Source organism: Bombina bombina, chromosome 4, assembly GCF_027579735.1.
Source record: "Bombina bombina isolate aBomBom1 chromosome 4, aBomBom1.pri, whole genome shotgun sequence".
Classification (NCBI taxonomy): Eukaryota; Metazoa; Chordata; class Amphibia; order Anura; family Bombinatoridae; genus Bombina; species Bombina bombina.
In genome coordinates, this window is record NC_069502.1 from 613,906,021 (window position 1) to 613,927,063 (window position 21,043).

Consider the following 21,043-nt stretch of genomic DNA (forward strand, 5'->3'; position numbering starts at 1 on the left):
TGTTTCCTTTTTTTATTTTTTGTAACTTAGCTTTTTTAATTTTTTGTACTTTAGTTAGTTTATGTAATTGTATTTAATTGTAGTTATTTGTAGTTAATTTATTTAATTAATTTAATGATAGTGTAGTATTAGGTTTAATTGTAACTTAAGTTAGGATTTATTTTACAGGTAATTTTGTATTTCTTTTAGCTATGTAGTTATTAAATGGTTAATAACTATTTAATAACTATTCTAACTAGCTAAAATAAATACAAAGTTACCTGTAAAATAAATATAAATCCTAAGATAGCTATAATATAATTATTAATTACATTGTAGCTATCTTCGGGTTTATTTTACAGGTAAGCATTTATTTTTAAATAGGAATAATTTATTAAAGTATAGTGTAGTGTTAGGTGTAATTGTAACTTAGGTTAGGATTTATTTCACAGGTATATTTCTCTTTATTTTAGCTAGGTAAGCTATTAAATAGTTAATAACTATTTAATAGTTATTGTACATGGTTAAAATAAATTGAAAGTTACCTGTAAAATAAAAATAAATCCTAAGATAGCTAGAATATAATTATTATTTATATTGTAGTTATATTAGGGTTTATTTTAAAGGTAAGTATTTAGTTTTAAATAGGATTCATTTACTTAATAAGAGTTAATTTATTTAGATTTATTTAATTAATATTTAAGTTAGGGGGGCGTTAGGGTTAGGGTTAGACTTAGGTTTAGAGGTTAATAATTTTATGACAGTGGCGGCGGCGTAGTGGGGGGCAGGATAGGGGTTAATAAATTTATTATAGGTGGCGATGGTGTAGGGGGGCAGATTAGGGGTTAATAAATTTATTATAGGTGGCGACGGTGTAGGGGGGGCAGGATAGGGGTTAATAGGTTTAATATAGGTTGCGGCGGGTTCATGGAGCGGCGGTTTAGGGGTTAAACTATTTATTTAGTTGCGGAGAGGTGCGGGATCAGCAGGATAGGGGTTAATAATTTTATTATAGAGGGCGACGGTATAGGGGGGGCAGGATAGGGGTTACTAGGTATACTGTAGGTGGTAGCGGTGTCCGGGAGTGGCGGTTTAGGGGTTAATACATTTATAAGAGTTGCGGCAGGGTCTAGTAGCGGCGGTTTAGGGTTAGTAACTTTATTGAGTTGCGGGAGGCTCCGGGGGCGCCGGTATAGGGGGTAGAACAGTGTAGTTTAGTGTGAGTGCTTAGTGACAGGCTAGCAATAAAGCTGGGAAAAAGCCGAAGGGCAGCGAGATCGGATGAGTGATAACTGTCATAGTCCGCTGCTCATCGCCCCGCGGCTTTTTGACAGCTTTATTTGATAACTTAGGCGTATTTTTTCAGGTCCGCGGCGGCGAAGGTAGGCGAGCTTAGGCGGGCGTATTGGGCCGGCGAAGCAAGAAAAGTAGACGGCTTGATAACTACCCCCCTTTGTGTGGTTTAAAAACTTAGGCAAATATATCAGCTGCGGCTTTTTAAGCTTTTCTTTGGGCGCGATCACAATAGTGTGTTTTCGTCTCTTTTCGCATTCATGTACTTTCAGATCCTTAATAAAAACCCTTTTTTTCCTATGGGGATGAAAAGTTCTCGGCAATTACAATCCATTTTCGACTCAATTATCAACACCCTTTCAAGCACATTTATGCCTTTTTGAATTTGACGCCTCTAGGTACTTGATAAGTCCACGAAAGTGCATTTGGGCGGCTAAGGGGATCTGCAGGAAAAGTCACTTCAGGACACCAACATCTACAAATGGCGAGTTTTTATTTTTCATTTTAATATTTGATTGCAAGTCACACACGCACCGTTGTGATTGTCACTAACAGTAGTGACGTCTTTTAAAAGGGGATTGCTCACACTATGACTTTCATTTGGTTGCATCTTTTTTGTTGACAGTATGGGCAGCCTTTGCACCATTTTTTATAGCTATATGGTCATGTTTCAACTTTGACAAGTATTGTTTTTGACTGTATTTACACCTATTGATTGTTAAAGCACCACTTCCATTTTGGCATGAACTGAAAACCAAATGACAACTACAAATTTCTATGCCAGGGACTTACTATATCTTCTTTTACTGGATTTTAACATTCTTTAAACTGTAAATCATGAGCCTGCTTCCTTGCTACATTGTACCTGCCTAGGAGACTCTTAAATGAGATATCACCTTTGTAACTGGGTATTCATAGGGGACGCTCCTCCATGCACACTAGGTGCAAATACGTTCACGAGAGTGCATGTCATAGTATTGAACTTGTAAACTGTAACAAGCATTCATGACTGTGAGTTCAATAATGTAGGCCTTTTCAGGAGCTTTTTGCTGAAAACTAATTCATGGTGGCAAGCTTATAACAAATGAAACAGTATTACATTTTGATCACTTGAGAAACTCTGTGACTAATTTGGTTGGAAAGTCAAAAGCCTTTTTTAGAAAGCAAATCGCTGATACATTGTGATCGAGGCAATAGTAATCTACTAGAATTATATACAGAATATATCAACTAAAAACAAAATAGCAATAGAACAACTTACAAAAACTGTAGTAGTGAAAGCAAATAAATGTATAATAATAATAATAATAATAATAATAATGTGCACAATACCACCCACAATGCTTGCCAATTGATATTCTATAGTACAGCGTTCTTCCTTCAACAAATTTGTTCATGGTAAAGTTCACCTCAAATTAAACATAAAAAAGATCCATAGTGCAACAAGTTTTTAGTTTCTAGCAGCGGTACTCACACTCTTTGGCACTTCTATAGCTCAAAGTTAGCACTCAAATAATCAATCAACCCAGGTAATACAGGGGCGTTCATTTTATTGAAGTTACCAATCACCACATGATAATCACTACTGTAACTGTAAGAGGCTGTTTGTGTTCCAACAGTGCTTGTAAGACTAAAGTCTAACAGCAAGTTGAGTATCTACAGGGAGTGCAGAATTATTAGGCAAGTTGTATTTTTGAGGATTAATTTTATTATTGAACAACAACCATGTTCTCAATGAACCCAAAAAACTCATTAATATCAAAGCTGAATAGTTTTGGAAGTAGTTTTTAGTTTGTTTTTAGTTATAGCTATTTTAGGGGGATATCTGTGTGTGCAGGTGACTATTACTGTGCATAATTATTAGGCAACTTAACAAAAAACAAATATATACCCATTTCAACTATTTATTTTTACCAGTTAAACCAATATAACATCTCAACATTCACAAATATACATTTCTGACATTCAAAAACAAAACAAAAACAAATCAGTGACCAATATAGCCACCTTTCTTTGCAAGGACACTCAAAAGCCTGCCATCCATGGATTCTGTCAGTGTTTTGATCTGTTCACCATCAACATTGCGTGCAGCAGCAACCACAGCCTCCCAGACACTGTTCAGAGAGGTGTACTGTTTTCCCTCCTTGTAAATCTCACATTTGATGATGGACCACAGGTTCTCAATGGGGTTCAGATCAGGTGAACAAGGAGGCCATGTCATTCGATTTTCTTCTTTAATACCCTTTCTTGCCAGCCACGCTGTGGAGTACTTGGACGCGTGTGATGGAGCATTGTCCTGCATGAAAATCATGTTTTTCTTGAAGGATGCAGACTTCTTCCTGTACCACTGCTTGAAGAAGGTTTCTTCCAGAAACTGGCAGTAGGACTGGGAGTTGAGCTTGACTCCATCCTCAACCCGAAAAGGCCCCACAAGCTCATCTTTGATGATACCAGCCCAAACCAGTACTCCACCTCCACCTTGCTGGCGTCTGAGTCGGACTGGAGCTCTCTGCCCTTTACCAATCCAGCCACGGGCCCATCCATCTGGCCCATCAAGACTCACTCTCATTTCATCAGTCCATAAAACCTTAGAAAAATCAGTCTTGAGATATTTCTTGGCCCAGTCTTGACGTTTCAGCTTGCGTGTCTTGTTCAGTGGTGGTCGTCTTTCAGCCTTTCTTACCTTGGCCATGTCTCTGAGTACTGCACACCTTGTGCTTTTGGGCACTCCAGTGATGTTGCAGCTCTGAAATATGGCCAAACTGGTGGCAAGTGGCATCTTGGCAGCTGCACGCTTGACTTTTCTCAGTTCATGGGCAGTTATTTTGCGCCTTGGCTTTTCCACACGCTTCTTGCGACCCTGTTGACTATTTTGAATGAAACACTTGATTGTTCGATGATCACGCTTCAGAAGCTTTGCAATTTTAAGAGTGCTGCATCCCTCTGCAAGATATCTCACTATTTTTGACTTTTCTGAGCCTGTCAAGTCCTTCTTTTGACTCATTTTGCCAAAGGAAAGGAAGTTGCCTAATAATTATGCACACCTGATACAGGGTGTTGATGTCATTAGATCACACCCCTTCTCATTACAGAGATGCACATCACCTAATATGCTTAATTGGTAGTAGGCTTTCGAGCCTATACAGCTTGGAGTAAGACAACATGCATAAAGAGGATGATGTGGTCAAAATACTCATTTGCCTAATAATTCTGCACTCCCTGTATATACACAGTGCAGACTTTAGTTTTATAAGCGCAGTTGGAACACTGACGGTGTCTTACAGTTTAAATTGGCCTTATAACCAAAGACCATATATATTGTTATGCTCCCTAAACTGCAAAATAAGGTTTATGACATTTAAGCAACGATATATGGGGGCTGAACTATCCCTGTTTCAGCGCGAGCCTTCAGGCTCATCAGAAACTGAAGTTATGAAGCAGTGGTCTAAAGACAGCTGCTCCATAACTTGTGCGCCTGCTCTGAGGCTGCAGACATCAATCCGCCCGATCCTATACGATCGGGCTAATTGTCACCCCCTGCTAGCGGTCGATTAGCTGAGAATCGGCAGGGGGTGGCATTGCACAAGTAGTTCACTAGAACTGCTTCTGAAATGATAAATGCAGACAGCGTATGCGGCGGACATGATACGCTACATGTCCACTCGCACTTTAATAAATTGGAACTAGAGGGGGTGCATATATAACAGGATGGAAGGATTGGTAATTTACAATGTACCATATGCAAAAAATATATATATTTATCATACATACATAATCCTAAAATCAATAAAGTTCCAAAGTAAATTGGATATACTTCTTTAAGGTAGGTATATCTTCACCAAAGTAGGCTATCATGTGCTGGCTGCTTTCTCCTCACAGAACAAAGGGGCGCCTCATGTGTAGAAGCACCACACATACGTGTGGACTTGATGAAATATGAGCCAAATGGATACTCACATATTACTGGAGCACCCTAATGTGCTAGTAGGTACAGCCTGTACTTACTAGCACATTAGGGTGCTCCAGTAATATGTGAGTATCCATTTGGCTCATATTTCATCAAGTCCACACATATGTTTGGTGATTCTACACATGAGGCGCCCCTTTGTTCTTTTTTTCTACACTCTGTGTTCACTAACAACTGCTTTTTATAAAATAAAATCAATGCAGTTTTTTTGTCGAAAAATAATTTAATAATAATATTTAATAACAATTTAATCTTCCCTCCGTTTATATCTTCTAATGTAAAATGTTTATGTGCAATATTTTTAAAAGTTAATTATTTCAGTCTGAAGGACCATATTTTAAAAATATTTTATCTTTAACAAAAACAATTGTACGTTATTAGTAAATGGCTATGTTGAGATATTTTTCCTATTTTGATGTATATGATGGGAGGTTGGTAGACTGATGCTGCAAAATAACTTTATTTGCCAGGAATAAAGATCCTTCAATTGTTGTGAGTATAAAACAAAGAGTTTCAAAAGAATTGTCTAAGTACATTAGGTTTATTAGTATTGGTTGAAATATAATGAGATAGATGAACATATCTAAAGCAGTTTTAGGAGAAGCCACCACCTAGTCCTTCCATTCCTGGGCAAAAACATATTTTTAAAACTGTGTGGTCTGTTTGCATATTCCCTGAAACAACATCTACATAAAATTTATATCCTTAAAGTGATGATGAACTTTACCCTTTGTATAAACAGATCCGGAATGTTAGTGGTACTTTAGATGGAGTTTAATTCATTAGTTGTAATGAAGATGCTCTATAACTTACTTTTCTTTCTAATGACACAATGAGTCCACGGATTATCTAATTACTATTGGGAATATCACTCCTGCCCAACAGTAGGCAGCAAAGAGCACCACAGCAAAGCTGTTAAATATCACCTCCCTTCCCTCTAACCCCAGTCATTCTCTTTGCCTACGTTAGAGCAAGGAAGTGGTAAAGTTAGGTGTTAGAAAAGATTCTTCTAGCAAGATTTTATTATTTTTTAAGTAGTGCAAGATTGTGCTGCTTTGTCCTAGGGTGTAGCCTTAGACCATATCAGTCTCTTCAGTAGAGCAGTGGTGGCTTTCAAGCAATGGGAACTTGTGGGGTACAATCCTTACTGTGCCTCCCATGTAGTTAATGCTGCCCTAATACTGAAAGTCTGAGTAAGATTACTCAGTCTTTATCTCTTTTTCCACAGGTCCATGTGAGGGAGAAGACCTCTTCTTTCAGGTTTAAGCTTGAACACCTCCATTTGCTACTTAAGGAGGTTTTAGCTACCCTGGACGACTCCGACACTACCATCGTAGTCAATCCTAAGAAGTCCAGTAAACTAAACAAGTATTTTGACGTGCCCTCCATGGTGGAGGTATTTCCTGTACCAGGTAGGGCTACAGAGATTATTGCTAAGGAATGGGAGAGACCAGGTATCCCTTTTTCTCCATCCCCTATATTTAAAAAGATGTTTCCTATAGCAGACTCTATCATGGAGTCTTGGCAGACGGTACCCAAGGTGGAAGGGGCAATTTACATGCTAGCCAAGAGAACTACTATTCCCATAGAGGATAGTTGTTCCTTTAAGGATCCTATGGATAAGAAGTTAGAGGGGTTACTCAAGAAGATGTATGTACACCAGGGTCTACAATGGCAACCCACGGTTTGTATTGCTACTGTCACTAGTGTGGCAGCATACTGGTTTGATGCATTGTCTGATTCTATTCGGACAGACACTCCCCTTAAAGAAATCCAAGATAGGATAAAGGCCCTTAAGTTGGCCAACTCCTTTATCATGGATGTTTCCCTCCAGGTTATTAAGCTGGGAGCTAAGATTTCTGGTTTTGCCATACTGGCCCGCAGAGCTTTATGGTCTGCGGGTGTGTCATCTAAGTCTAAACTTTTGGCGATTCCTTACAAGGGAAAGACTTTGTTTGGGCCGGGTTTGACGGAAATAATTTCTGACATTACGGGAGTAAAGTGCCATTTCCTCCCTCAGGATAAGAGAAATAAACAAAAGGGACGTGAGAGTAATTTTCATTCCTTTCGAAATTTCAAGGGAAATCCTTCCACTCCCTCTTCCAAGCAGGAGCAGTCCAAGCCTTCTTGGAGGCCCAATCAATCTTGGAACAAGGCAAAACAATCCAAAAAGCCTGCTATTGAACCAAAACGGCATGAAGGGCCTGCCCTCGATCCGGGACTGGATCTTGTGGGGGGCAGACTTTCCTTCTTCACTCAGGCTTGGGTTCAGGATGTTCAGGATCCCTGGACGGTGGACATCGTGTCCCAGGGATACAAACTAGAGTTCAATACCTTTCCTCCCAGGGGCAGGTTTCTGCTTTCAAGACCATCTGTAGACCAGACAAAAAGAGAGGCATTCTTACACTGTGTTCGGGACCTCTCCAACCTGGGAGTCATAGTTCCTGTTCCGATGCAGGAATGGGGTCTGGGGTTCTATTCCAATCTGTTTGTGGTTCCCAAAAAGGAGGGAACCTTCAGACCAATTTTAGATCTCAAGAGTCTAAACATATTCCTCAGAGTGCTGTCCTTCAAGATGGAAACTATTTATCCATTCTTACTTTGGTCCAAGAGGGTCAATTTATGATAACAGTGGATTTAAAGGACGGGTACCTGCATGCTCCCATCCACAGGGACCATCACAAGTTTCTAAGGTTTGCATTTCTAGACAAACACTTCCAATTTGTGACTCTTCCATTCGGCCTTGCCACAGCTCCCAGAATTTTCTCAAAGGTACTGGGATCCCTGTTGGCGGTGCTCTGATTGCGGGGCATTGCAAAGGCGCCTTATCTGGACGACATTCTGGTTCAGGTGCCATCCTTTCAACAAGCAAGATCCCACACGGAAATGTTGTTATCTTTCCTGCGATCTCACGGATGGAAGGTAAATTTGGAAAAGAGTTCCTTAGTTCCAAATACAAGGGTAATTTTCTTGGGAACCATAATAGATTCCTTATCAATGAAGATTTTTCTGATGGAAGTCAGGAAATCAAAGATTTTCGATTCTTGCCTAGTGCTTCAGTCCTCTCCTCGGCCATCAGTGGCTCAGTGCATGGAGGTAATCGGTCTGATGTTAACGGCAATGGATATCATCCCGTTCACCCAGTTTCTACCTCAGACCTCTGCAGTTAAGCATGCTCAGTCAGTGGAATGGAGATTATGCTTATCTGTCTCCGTGATTACAGCTGGAACAGGAGACAATAGGTTCTCTTATTTGGTGCTTGTCTCAGGATCATCTCTCCCAGGGAACCTGCTTTTGCAGACCCCCTTGGGTGATTGTGACAACAGAAGCCAGCCTTATTGGATGGGGAGCAGTCTGGGGCTCTCTAAAAGCTCTGGCAACATGGACTCGGTCGGAGTCTGTTCTACCCATAAACATTCTGGAGCTGAGAGCAATCTTCAATGCTCTTCTGGCCTGTCCTCAGTTAGCCTTGGCCCGGTTCATCAGGTTCCAGTCGGACAACATAACTTCAGTGACTTACATCAACCATCAGGGAGGAACGTGGAGTTCCTTGGCCATGACAGAGGTAGCCAAGATAATTCAGTGGTCGGAGACCCACAATTGCTGTCTGTCGGTGATCCACATCCCAGGAGTGGACAACTGGGAGGTGGACTTCCTGAGCAGGCAGACCTTTCACCCGGGGGAGTGGGAACTCCATCCGGAAGTGTTTTCCAGCCTGATTCTGAAATGGGGTCACCCGGAATTAGATCTCATGGCATCTTGGCAGAATGCCAAGCTTCCAAGGTATGGGTCGAGGTCAAGGGACCCTCAAGCTGTACTGATAGACGCCCTGGCGGTACCTTGGAATTTCAGACCATGATTCAGGCTTGTAAACCTGTGACTAGAAATATTTACCACAAGATATGGCGTAAATATCTATATTGGTGTGAATCCAAGGGCTACTCTTGGAGTAGAGTTAGGATTCCTAGAATTCTGTCCTTTCTCCAAGAAGGTTTGGAGAAGGGTTTATCTGCAAGTTCCCTAAAGGGTCAAATATCTGCCTTGTCTATTTTGTTACATAAACTTCTGGCGGACGTCCCAGAAGTGCAATCGTTTTGTCAGGCCTTGGTCAGGATCAGGCCTGTGTTCAAGCCAGTTACTCCTCCCTGGAGTCTTAATTTAGTTCTTAATGGGACATTATACACTCATTTTTCTTTGCATAAATGTTTCATAGATGATCTATTTATATAGCCCATAAAGTTGTTGTTTTTTTAAAAATGTATAGTTTTGCTTTTTTTTTAAATAACATTGCTCTGATTTTCAGACTCCTAACCAAGCCCCAAAGTTTTATGTGAATACTGTCAGCTACCTTCTCCAGCTTGCTCCTGTTTGTGTAAAGGGTCTTTTCATATGCAAAAGAAGGGGAAGGGGGGGGTGTCTTATTTTCCACTTGCAGTGGGCTTTCCAGCCGCATTTTCAACAGAGCTAAACTGAGAGCTTCTAAGTAAGTTTTTAAACAGTTTTATACTGGATTTTTATATCAGTATCTGTGCATCTTATTCTTTATGGTAGTGTCTATTACATGCAGTTATATGAAAATGTGTATACTGTCCCTTTAAGGTTCTTCAAGGGGTTCCATTTGAGCCTATGCATTCCATAGATATTAAGTTGTTATCTTGGAAAGTTTTGTTTCTTGTTGCTATTTCATCTGCTCATAGAGTGTCAGAGCTCTTGGCATTATAGTATGAGTCTCCTTACCTTATTTTTCATTCAGATAAGGTGGTTTTGCATACTAAGTTAGGGTTTCTCCCTAAAGTAGTTTCAGAACGGAACATTAATCAGGAGATTGTTGTTCCTTCCTTGTGTCCTAATCCTTTTTCTCAAAAGGAACGACTTTTGCACAATCTGGATGTGGTGCGTGCATTAAAATTCTATTTCCAGGCAACTAAGGATATTCGTCAGTCTTCTGCTCTGTTTGTGGTTTTCTCTGGGAAACGTAAGGGGCAGAGAGCTACGGATACTTCTCTTTTTTGTGGATGAAAAATATCATTCGCTTTGACTATGAAACTGCTGGACAGCAGCCCCCTGAGAGAGTTACGGCTCATTCTACGAGGGCTGTTTTCTCTTCCTGGGCATTAAAAAATGAAGCTTCTGTGGAACAGATTTGCAAGGCTGCAACTTGGTCCTCTCTTCACACTTTTTCAAAGTTCTATAAATTTGACACTTTTGCCTCGGCTGAGGCCTCCTTTGGGAGAAAGGTTCTTCAAGCAGTGGTGCCTTCCGTTTAGGTTCCCTGTCTTGTCCCTCCCTTATCATCTGTGTACTCTAGCTTGGGTATTGATTCACAATAGTAATTAGATCCGTGGACTCATCGTGTCATTAGAAAGAAAACAAAATCTATGCTTACCTGATAAATTTATTTATTTATTGACACAATGAGTCCATGGCCCGCCCTGTTCTTTGGACAGGTTGTTGGTTATGTTATAAACTTCAGACACCTCTGCACCTTGTTGCTTCCTTTCTCTCCTTTGCTTCAGTTGAATGACTGGGGTTGGATGGAAGGGAGGAGATATTTAACAGCTTTGCTGTGGTGCTCTTTGCCGCCTCCTGCTGGGCAGGAGTGATATTCCCAATAGTAATTAGATGATCCGTGAGTCATCGTGTCAAGAAATAAATAAATTTATCAGGTAAGCATACATTTTGTTTTTAATGTAGCGCTAAAATTCAAATATCCCATATCATAATATTTTCATTTTCTATAATCTAATGTTTAATGTTTATTTATCTAAAGTAATAAAAATCAATTACATTTTTCACCCAAAGTGTACTAGATGCCCATTCTACTGTTACACTTTTCAAGCCTAAATATTTTGGCAGCTTTAACCGTAACCTTGACAAAAAATGGATTCCGCTCAATAGGAATAAAAAAAACAACTGTATTTAATGTTATTATTTGACATCAGAGCTGTAAATGCTTGAACAAAAAGGCTTATAATGGAATATTCCTACATATTCAAACTACAGCTGCAGATGCTAAACACAAATCAACTCCAGGAAATACACAATGACAAATAGGCACGGTGCAGGCATGGGAAGGAAAGCACAGAGGCACAGTGATATCAGAGCTGCATTAAAGGGCAGAGAAGTCAAAATTAAAGTTTCATGATTCAGATAAGAGTCTGCAATTTAAAAAATATAAAAAGTTTCCATCTCATGATTTAGGGCTAGATTACAAGTGGAGCGCTGTTTAGAGCTCCCGTTCGCGAGTTAACTTTGATAGAGGTAAACCTTTAGCACATGTTTGGTGGTGCAGGTATTACAATTTAAAAGTAAATAGTTAGAGCACAAACAATACCTGGCACGCGCACAGAGTTGGACTTCAGATATTGCAACCGTGTTAACGTATTCTCTCTATAGACTTCAATGGAGCAAGCAAACTGAAAACAAAACCTAACACCCATACTCATCATTTTACTCATACTCATAGGGGCCGAATCATCAAGCTCCGAACGGAGCTTGATGCCCCTTGTTTCCTAGAGGCCGGTTGGCTGTGAATCTGCAGGGGCGGTATTGCACAAGCAGTTCTGGGGAGCTGCTTGTGCAATGATAAATGCGACATCATATCATGTCCGCTCGCACTTTGATAAATTGCCACATAATCTGGCCCTATATGTTTAAAGGGATATGAAACCCATTTTTTTTTTCTTTCATGATTCAGGTAGAGCATGCAATTTTAAACAACTTTCTAATTTACTCCTATTATCAAATTTACTTCTATCTTTTGGTGTCTTTTCATGATTGGGATGTATGCACATGACTGGCGCACTATATGGCAGCAGTTTTGCAAGAATGTTATCCACACAATACCATGGGAACAAAGCAAATTTGATAATAGAAGTAAATTGTAAACTTTTTTAAAAATGTTATGCTCTGCCTGAATCACAAAAGTTTTATGTTACATATCCCTTTAACATTGTTACAAACGTTACCAACACAGCTGCCTTATAACGCTTAAGAAATGTGCATGTGATTCTATCTCAGTATGCTCTCATTGACCAAGAAATGTAAGGTGTGTCTTATGGGTTTCACAGCAATTGAAAATGTGCAATGCAATTGTGCGCAGATAATGGTTTCCTCTTGTTTGTAAAAGGTGGCAGAATGTTGTCCTTTAAGCCGCCCATTAAAAGGACATAAACCCCATTTTGAAATCAACAGCTGCTTTAGGCAATTTTTAGCATTTTTAAAAAAAACTAAGTTACAGAATGTGCTTTTGTCCTATCTAGGAGACGTGGTACAAAGCACAATGCTAGAAGTGTTTAAAGGGACTGTCTGCTCCAAAATTTGTATTGTTTAAAAAGATAGAGAATGCCAACATTGTTATATTAATATACTTTATAACTTTGAAACCACTAATTTCTGCCTGTTTCTAAGTCCCAACAGGCCATTATCTCAGAGCATTTTTATAGCTTTTTACAGCAAGACAGTGCTAGTTGAGTTTATGTACGCCATATAGATAACATTGTGCTCACACATGTGGCGTTATTCATGTCAGCAGTAATTAGCTAAAATGCAAGTCTGTAAATAAAACTGAGATAAGGAGGCAGTCTGCACAGGCTTAGATACAAGGTAATCTTAAGATCGGGATCTGCACAGAGGATTTGTTTTTTTCTTTATACTTTGCAATGTTTAGCCAGCTTAGGAGCCTTCCACTTGTATGGCCCTAATGGGGTTAATTGGGGGACATTTAAATAAGTCTACCCCTGTTCTTATAAGATGTTCGATATGGGTGTACAGGAAAGTGCCTTAACCCCTTAACGACCAAGGACGGACCAGGCACGTCCTACAAAAAACGGTCGTTAACGATCAAGGACGTGCCTGGTACATTCTCAGGGGTTTCAAGCGCTGGAAGCGATCACGGTCATTTCCAGCCTCTTTCAGGGTATTGCAGAGATGCCTTGATATTGAGGCATCCTGCAATACCCTCTGGTAAGCAACCGATGCAGAGAGGGCCACTCTGTGGCCTTCTCTGCATCGGCCAGTGATGGTGCCAATTGTTGGTGGCGTGGGAGGGATAGGAGGGAGGCGAGTGGGCGGCCCATCGCTGGAGGGGTGGGAGGAGGCTTGAGAGCTCCATCAGAGGTCCGGGAGCATGCGGGAGTTGGCGGGACCACTACGCTATGGCAAGATTTTTGTGAGTGGGAAGGAGGGAGAAGACCATAAGAGTTGGGAAAAGGATCTGGGAGGAGGGAGGGTACTGAGGGGGGTAGCTACACTACGGAAAAAAATCATTTTATTACATTTTTTATAAAAATGAAGCCAAATTTTATTGCAAACCAGGTACTGTCAGACAGCTGCCAGTACCTAAGATGGCCGCAAATAGGTAGAGGGGGAGGGTTAGAGCGCTGTTTGGGGGGGATCAGGGAGTTTGGGGGGTAAGGGAGGATCCTACACTGAAGAAACTATATATATATATATATATATATATATATATATATATATATATATATATAAAAAAGGTAAAAAAAAAAAAAAGCCTTTTATTTTAGTACTGGCAGACTTTCTGCAAGTACTTAAGATGGGGTGACCTTTGGGGGTTGGGGGAGGGAAGAGAGTTGTTTGAGAGGGGTCAGGGAGGGATCAGGGGGTGGGATGTGTCAGGTGGGAGGCTGATCTCTACACTAAAGCTAAAATTAACCCTGCAAGCTACCTAAGTAACCTTCACTGTTGGGCATAATGCAAGTGTGGTGCGTAGCTGCATTTAGCAGCCTTCTAATTACCAAAAATCAACACCAAAGCCATATGTGTCTGCTATTTCTGAACAAAGGGGATCACAGAGAAGCATTTACAACCATTTGTGCCATATTGGCACAAGCTGTTTGTAAATAATTTTAGTGAGAAACCTAAAGTTTGTGAAAAAGTTACTGATTTTTTTTATTTGATTGCATTTGGCGGAAAATGGTGGCTTGAAAAATACCAAAATGGGCGTAAATCAATACTTTGGGTTGTCTACTAAAAAATATATATACATGTGAAGGGTTATTCAGGGATTCCTGACAGATATCAGTGTTACAATGTAACTTTTGCTAATTTTGTAAAAAAAAAAATGGTTTGGAAATACCCATTTGTCCTGGGTATTTCTAAACTCAGGACAAAATTTAGAAACTATTTAGCATGGGAGTTTTTTAGGGGTTGTAGATGTGTAACAGATTTTGGGGGTCAAATTGATGTGGGGTTTTTTTTCAATTTTTTCATCATATTTTATAATTTTTGTTATAGTAAATTTTATGACATGATGAAAATAATGGTATCTTTAGAAAGTCCATTTAATGGCGAGAAAAATGGTATATAATATGTGTGGGTACATTAAATGAGTAAGAGGAAAAATACAGCTAAACACAAACTAAACTAAACACAGCAGATATGTGAAAATAGCCCTGGTCCCTAGCGGTATTATTATTATTATTATTATAGGTTATTTGTAGAGCACCAACAGATTCCGCAGCGCTATAAACAAATGCGGAGTACAACAAAACAATTATAGGGATCAAATGGCTAGAGGGCCCTGCCAAGAGTTGCATTGTTGTAGTCAGCTCTTAAGAAGGTGATCTACAAACAGCTGGACTCTTACATGCTAAGGGGGTGCAGGGGATAGCAATGGAGGAGAGAAACTGGTATAAAGAAAGGTTAGCGTAGGTTGTATGCATCCCTGAACAGTAGAGTCTTTAGGGAGCACTTGAAGCTTTAAAACTAGAAGAGAGTCTTGTGGAGCGAGGCAGAGAGTTCCACAAGATAGGAGCCAGTCTGGAGAAGTCCTGTAAATGGGAGTGTGATGAGGTGACAAGAGAGGAGATGAGTAGGAGGTTGTGAGCAGAGCGAAGGGGACGGGAGGGAGAGTATCTGGAGACAAGCTCTGAGATATAGGGGGGAGCAGTGCAGTTGAGGGCTTTGTATGTCAGAATGAGAATTTTGTGTTTGATCCTAGAGGCAAGAGGAAGCCAGTGAAGGGATTGGCAGAGAGGTGCCGCAGATGAAGAGCGACGTGTAAGGAAGATGAGTCTGGCAGAGGCATTCATTATGGATTGTAAAGGAGCTAGGCGGCAGGTGGGGAGACCAGAGAGAACAGAGTTGCAGTAATTGAGGCGGGAAAGAATGAGAGAGTGGATTAAAATCTTAGTTGTGTCTTGTGTAAGGAAGTGTCTATTTTTAGAGATGTTTTTAAGGTGGAAGCGGCAGGCTTTAGCCAATGACTGAATGTGAGGAGTGAAAGAAATATCTGAGTCAAATGTGACCCAGAGACATCGGGCATGCGGGGTAGGGGTAATGATGGAGTTGTCAACAGTTATAGAGAGATTGGGGGTGGAGAGTTTAGAAGAAGGGGGGAAAATAAGGAGCTCAGTTTTGGAGAGATTTAGCTTGAGGTAGTGAGAGGACATCCAGTTAGAGATGTGAGAGAGACAGTTAGTGACACGGGTTAGCAGGTCTGGTGCAGAGAAGTAGATTTGGGTGTCGTTGGCATACAAATGATATTGTAAACCGTAGGACTTTATTAGGGAACCTAGTGATGACGTGTAGATTGAGAAGAGAAGGGGACAGAGGACAGAGCCTTGCGGTACTCCGACAGAAAGTGGTGACGGGGCAGAGGAGGCCCCAGAGAAGGCTACACTAAAGGTACGGTTTGACAGGTAGGAAGAGAGCTACAAGAGGGCTGTGTCACAGATGCCGAAGGATTGGAGGGTTTGGAGCAAAAGAGGGTGGTCAACAGTGTCAAAGGCTGTGGACAGATCAAGGAGGATAAGCAGAGAGAAGTGGCCTTTTGATTTTACTGTAAGTAGGTCGTTGGTAACCTTAACAATTGCTGTCTCTGTGGAGTGATGGGGACGAAATCCAGATTGCAATGGGTCAAGGAGGGAGTTTATTGTAAGGAAATGGGATAGGTGTGCATAAGCTAGTTTTTCGAGAAGCTTTGATGCAAGAGGAGGAGGGAAATAGGGCGGTAGTTGGATAGGGAGGTAGGATCAAGGGAAGGTTTTTTGAGGATAGGTGTGACCAGTGCATGTTTCAGCGATGAGGGAAATATACCAGTGCTGAGGGAGAGGTTGAAAGTGTGTGTGTGTATATGGGTAAGGGTGGCAGAGAGGGAGGGGAGTAGCTGTGAGGGGATAGGGTCAAGGGGACAGGTAGTGAGGTGAGAGTGCAGTATAAGTGCCAAAACTTCTTCCTCAGTAACAGGGCAGAATGAGCTAAGTATCTAGATATATAGATAGGTGTCTGGCGCACTACATGGCAGGAAATAGTGCTTCCATCTAGTGCTCTTTCAAATAGTTAACATTCTAGCAAAACTGCTGCCATATAGTGCTCCAGCCACGTGAATGCTCCTAAACTTACATCCCTGTTTTTCAACAAACGATACCAAGAGAACAAAGGAAATTTTATAATAGAAGTAAATCAGAAAGTTTTTTAAAAATTGCATGCTCTGTCTGAATCATGAAAGACAAATTTTGGCTTTCATGCCCCTTTAAGATTAGGATCTTTGGGCAATCTGTTTTTTCTATTGTTTGTAAATCATAAACTTGTATTAATCTACTGAAGAAATTATGCAGAAAAACATTTATTTTATGGTTAAGGTGTTTGTAATGCTTTATAACCCTGCATGTCATTAGCACTTTTAGTGTAGTGGAAGACAGAATAAAATAGAATTTTCTACAGATATTTTAACTGGAGAATGTAAATCCTCTGGCAAGTAGGGAAATCACATCAGCACTTATGATGCATGTCAGGATGGTTACTTTTGTCGTGATAGTTTTTTAAACAAACATTTTTCACACTTATGCAGTTCTTGTCCAGAAGTGAAAACAGAATGTTCTCTTGTCTTGAACTCATGTCAGCTGCCTTCTCAGTGACTACGGATTATATGTCATAAACTACATCCCTTATAGTAGCTAGCAGTTGTAAAGCCTGCAAAATTGTAAGGGCTGGGAACATAGTATGCAAGTCAAAACAAGTATAGTCAATGTATGTCACAAGCTATCATTTGAAATGTATGGATACTTACAAATACCACATTAAAAGGATTGCTGAAAAAAGTATATATTTTCTTTCGGACACCACACAAGACCTTTACAAATGTGAAAAACTAGACACATACCACAGTTAATCCTAAAATAAACTATATTAAATATGATTCTATTTGGGACAAGAGGGCTGGAATTTAATTTGATTCCCACATAGGAATGGGCAATATGTGGTACCTGATTATTTTGTAAAAGGTCTCAGCACTGGCCAAAATGATAAGTCAAGTTTTGACAGTACACATCTTTGATAATAAGTTGGGTACTTTTATACAGTTTTTCTTCAGCTTAAAATGAGGCAGAGTGAAATGCTGGTAAATAGTAAAAAAAAAAAAAAGGTTAAGCTTAGGTAAAGTTTCCACAGGTCCCATTTATCCCAAACCATGAGAAAGGTGGCACCATGTCAAGTCTTCTCCTGCTCCAAAATAATGATCTAATAGAAGCAATGTAGCACCAGATCACCTCAATGTCCCCCAGTGCCTCCACCAAAGCCTTCAACCAGGGAGCCCCAGAACATGGAACCAACTCTGGCTCTGGGTCCTCTCACCACAACTAGAGTCAACTTTAGGGGGCAGCCAACTCCTTCCCCATGCTAATCTTGAGTCCAGTTGGTAAATAACAGGTAGGCTCTTCTGTGCAATATAAACTGGTGCACATACTTGCAGGGGGTTGATTTCAGTCACAAGACACAATGGCATCTGCAGTAGATACAGGAAGATCGTCTCAAGCCTCAGCATTTCAGCTAGGTCCTCCAAAAGTCTCTGTTGAAACACAGAGATGATCAAACTTCCTGGTATGGAAACTCACACTTGTCTCCTTGTCTCTTGAAAACCAGAACTCATTGGTAGTATTCAAACTACTAATCCTCTCAAAAAGAGGTGGGGTATGATCAGACTTGTTCTGCTTAGAAAAATGTTGGCACTGCTTCCACTGGAAACAGGGCCCTGTCTGTAACTATTCCAAATGAAGAGATCCACACTCTGTCTTAGATCCAAATACAGCCTATCAATATCTAAAGGTGATAGTACTACTGAATCATTGTGGCAAACCTAGCCACTTCTGGACTATAACGTAAGAAAGGTTGTCTGTGACAGACCCTTCGGTCAGGACTGAAAGTGTTAACTTTATTTTCTAACCACAAGTGGCTGGCTCCAGCTACAATCTAATTAATGCTTAGCATTCTATTGTTTGATCACCCCCAGAGAGAAACGCCTAAGTGATAAGGAGAGTCAAGAGTGTCCTGTGGTTGAAGTGTTTAAGTAATATAATCCTATTGTATCATGTCAAGGGCGCTTCTCCCTTTTATCTAATGTACAACATTCTTTCCACCCCCATCTGGGGGGGGGGGTCAAAAACCTGTATAAATCTGTATGCTGCCTTCAAATAAAGTGTTATTCTGTTTAAAACCTGAAAACTGGCTGGGTTGTGAATTGCTGATTCCCTATGCAGGACATTGTTCCCTGGTGTTAACCCTTGGTATCCGGTTGGTACCGTTACAATTGGTGGCAAGCGACAGAATGAACCTTATCGCCCAGAAGAGCAACTACACAAGCCAGTAACCTCAGGAAGAGGGGGATTACTACAATACTGACTAAGATGGAAGGAGTACCAGGGACCGAAGTGAATGGAGATGGATTATTCTAAGCTAAAGAGACAAACGTAAAAGGAACTGCTAGAAGCCAGGGGAAAGATAGGCAGCAGCAAACCCAAGGCTATATTAATAGCTGAGCTGATGGAGGGAGACAGAGCTCGCAGCGCTACGCCTCCAGCAGCCATGGAGGAGACCCTATACCAGAGGGAAATGAGGACCAGGCTGGAATTTTTACCCCAACCTGTACCACGGGATATGCTATCCGTGGTAATGGCAGATGTGCAGGAGTACGTGATGGCACACAGTCCGCGGAATGCATCCTCCCGAGCAGAATCCATTTTGGACGCACTCAGCAACCCAGTAAGACCCAAAATCCCATACCATGCATTTAAAATGTTTTGTGAGGAGAAGGATGAGATTGATGGGTATTTACAGGATTTTGAGAGACTGTGCGAGTTACATGATTTGGAGCAGTCCGTATGGGTGCCGGTGCTAGCAGGCAAGCTAGCCGGTAGGGCAGCGGAAGCGTATCGCGCTGTACCCAGGGAGGACAGCAAGGATTACGCTAAAGTGAAGAGAGCGATCTTGGAAAGATATGCCATTACCTCAGAGGCATACCGGCGCAAGTTTAGAGGCCTGCGCAAGCCAGAAAGAGATTCCCATGCAGAGTGGGCCCACAAGCTGGATCAAGCATCTCAGGGGTGGATACAGGCCAGCCAAGCTACCACCATGGAAGAATTGCGACAACTGATGCTGTTGGAGCAATTCTTTAACGGCTTGTCCCCAGAAGCCCAAGAATGGGTGAGAGATCGAAAACCCCTCACCTTAACCGAAGCAGCCAGATTAGCAGACCAGCATTTTGATGCCAGGAGGCACCATGGACTACAGCCTAACAACGGACGGGCTAATATACAATGCCACACCTGCAAGCAGTGGGGACATATGGCACGTGAGTGCACCCAAAATCGGAGCAGACAAGCTTGGAACCAGGTCAGACAGAACCTGGCCCCAAGGGCGGCTGCTCACCATTACCAAACGGAGCCAGCCGCTCATGAGGTGTTGAGCACCCAAGCCGAGGAACCCCTGGGAATTCTGCATGAGGTGATGTCGGTCCAGGGACTTCGGGATTCGGGAGCTACTTTAACCCTGATAGCTCCCCATTTGGTGCCGGATACAGCACCCACTGGCGGATCCGTGGCAGTACGAGGGGCAGGGGGAGCAGTATACCGATTGCCCACTGCTAGAGTGGAGTACAGACCCCCAGTCACCCCAGCAGCTGCCAGTTACCAACCCCCGGCGCACCGCTATACCACACGGCCTCCGGCCACGAACTACCCTCAGAGAGCCCGGTTCAATTCGCGGGGCTACTCACAACCTATTCGGTGCTTTGGATGTAAGCAACTAGGGCACAAAAGACCAGAGTGTCCCCTAAATGCAGCGAATCAAGCACAGTCCTGGAGAAGACCCGCTGGCGGAATCCCACATAATCCTCAGCCTGTGGCCCGCTACGTAGAGGCGCCAGAATGCTGGGGCAGCCTACATGAAGCAGACCCCGTGCAAGCTGCCCACCGGAATAACCGGCAACGGGTTAAAGTGAATGGGAAGGAGGTCAGTTGTCTACGGGATACTGGTGCTACCATGACCTTGCTTCAAGAGAACTTGGTGCCTGAGAAACAGCACACTGGAGACACTGTGGCTGTGAGGGTAGCAGGGGGCACTGTGTTCCGCCTACCTGTTGCCAGGGTACATTTGGATTGGGGAGTGGGCGCTAGACTTGTGAATGTGGGGGTCAAGAAGGACTTACCTGCTGATGTTCTCCTTGGAAATGACTTGGCCCCCCCTTGTTTCTGCCTATGCTCCCATGGATCCCGCTAATGTTAACCCTGTGACTACCCAAGCCCAGTCCCTCCGGGAAGAGACGCTTCCATGTTTGGGGTGGGGGCAGTACTGAGCCAAGTTGGAGCAGATGGCGGAGAACACCCCGTAGCTTACTTGAGCCGAAAGTTGTTGCCCCGGACATCCCCAAGCCGATCCGTTGGGATCAGACTGTGTATGCCGGCTTGGTTCTGGGGGAGCATTGTGGCAAACCTAGCCACTTCTGGACTATAACGTAAGAAAGGTTGTCTGTGACAGACCCTTCGGTCAGGACTGAAAGTGTTAACTTTA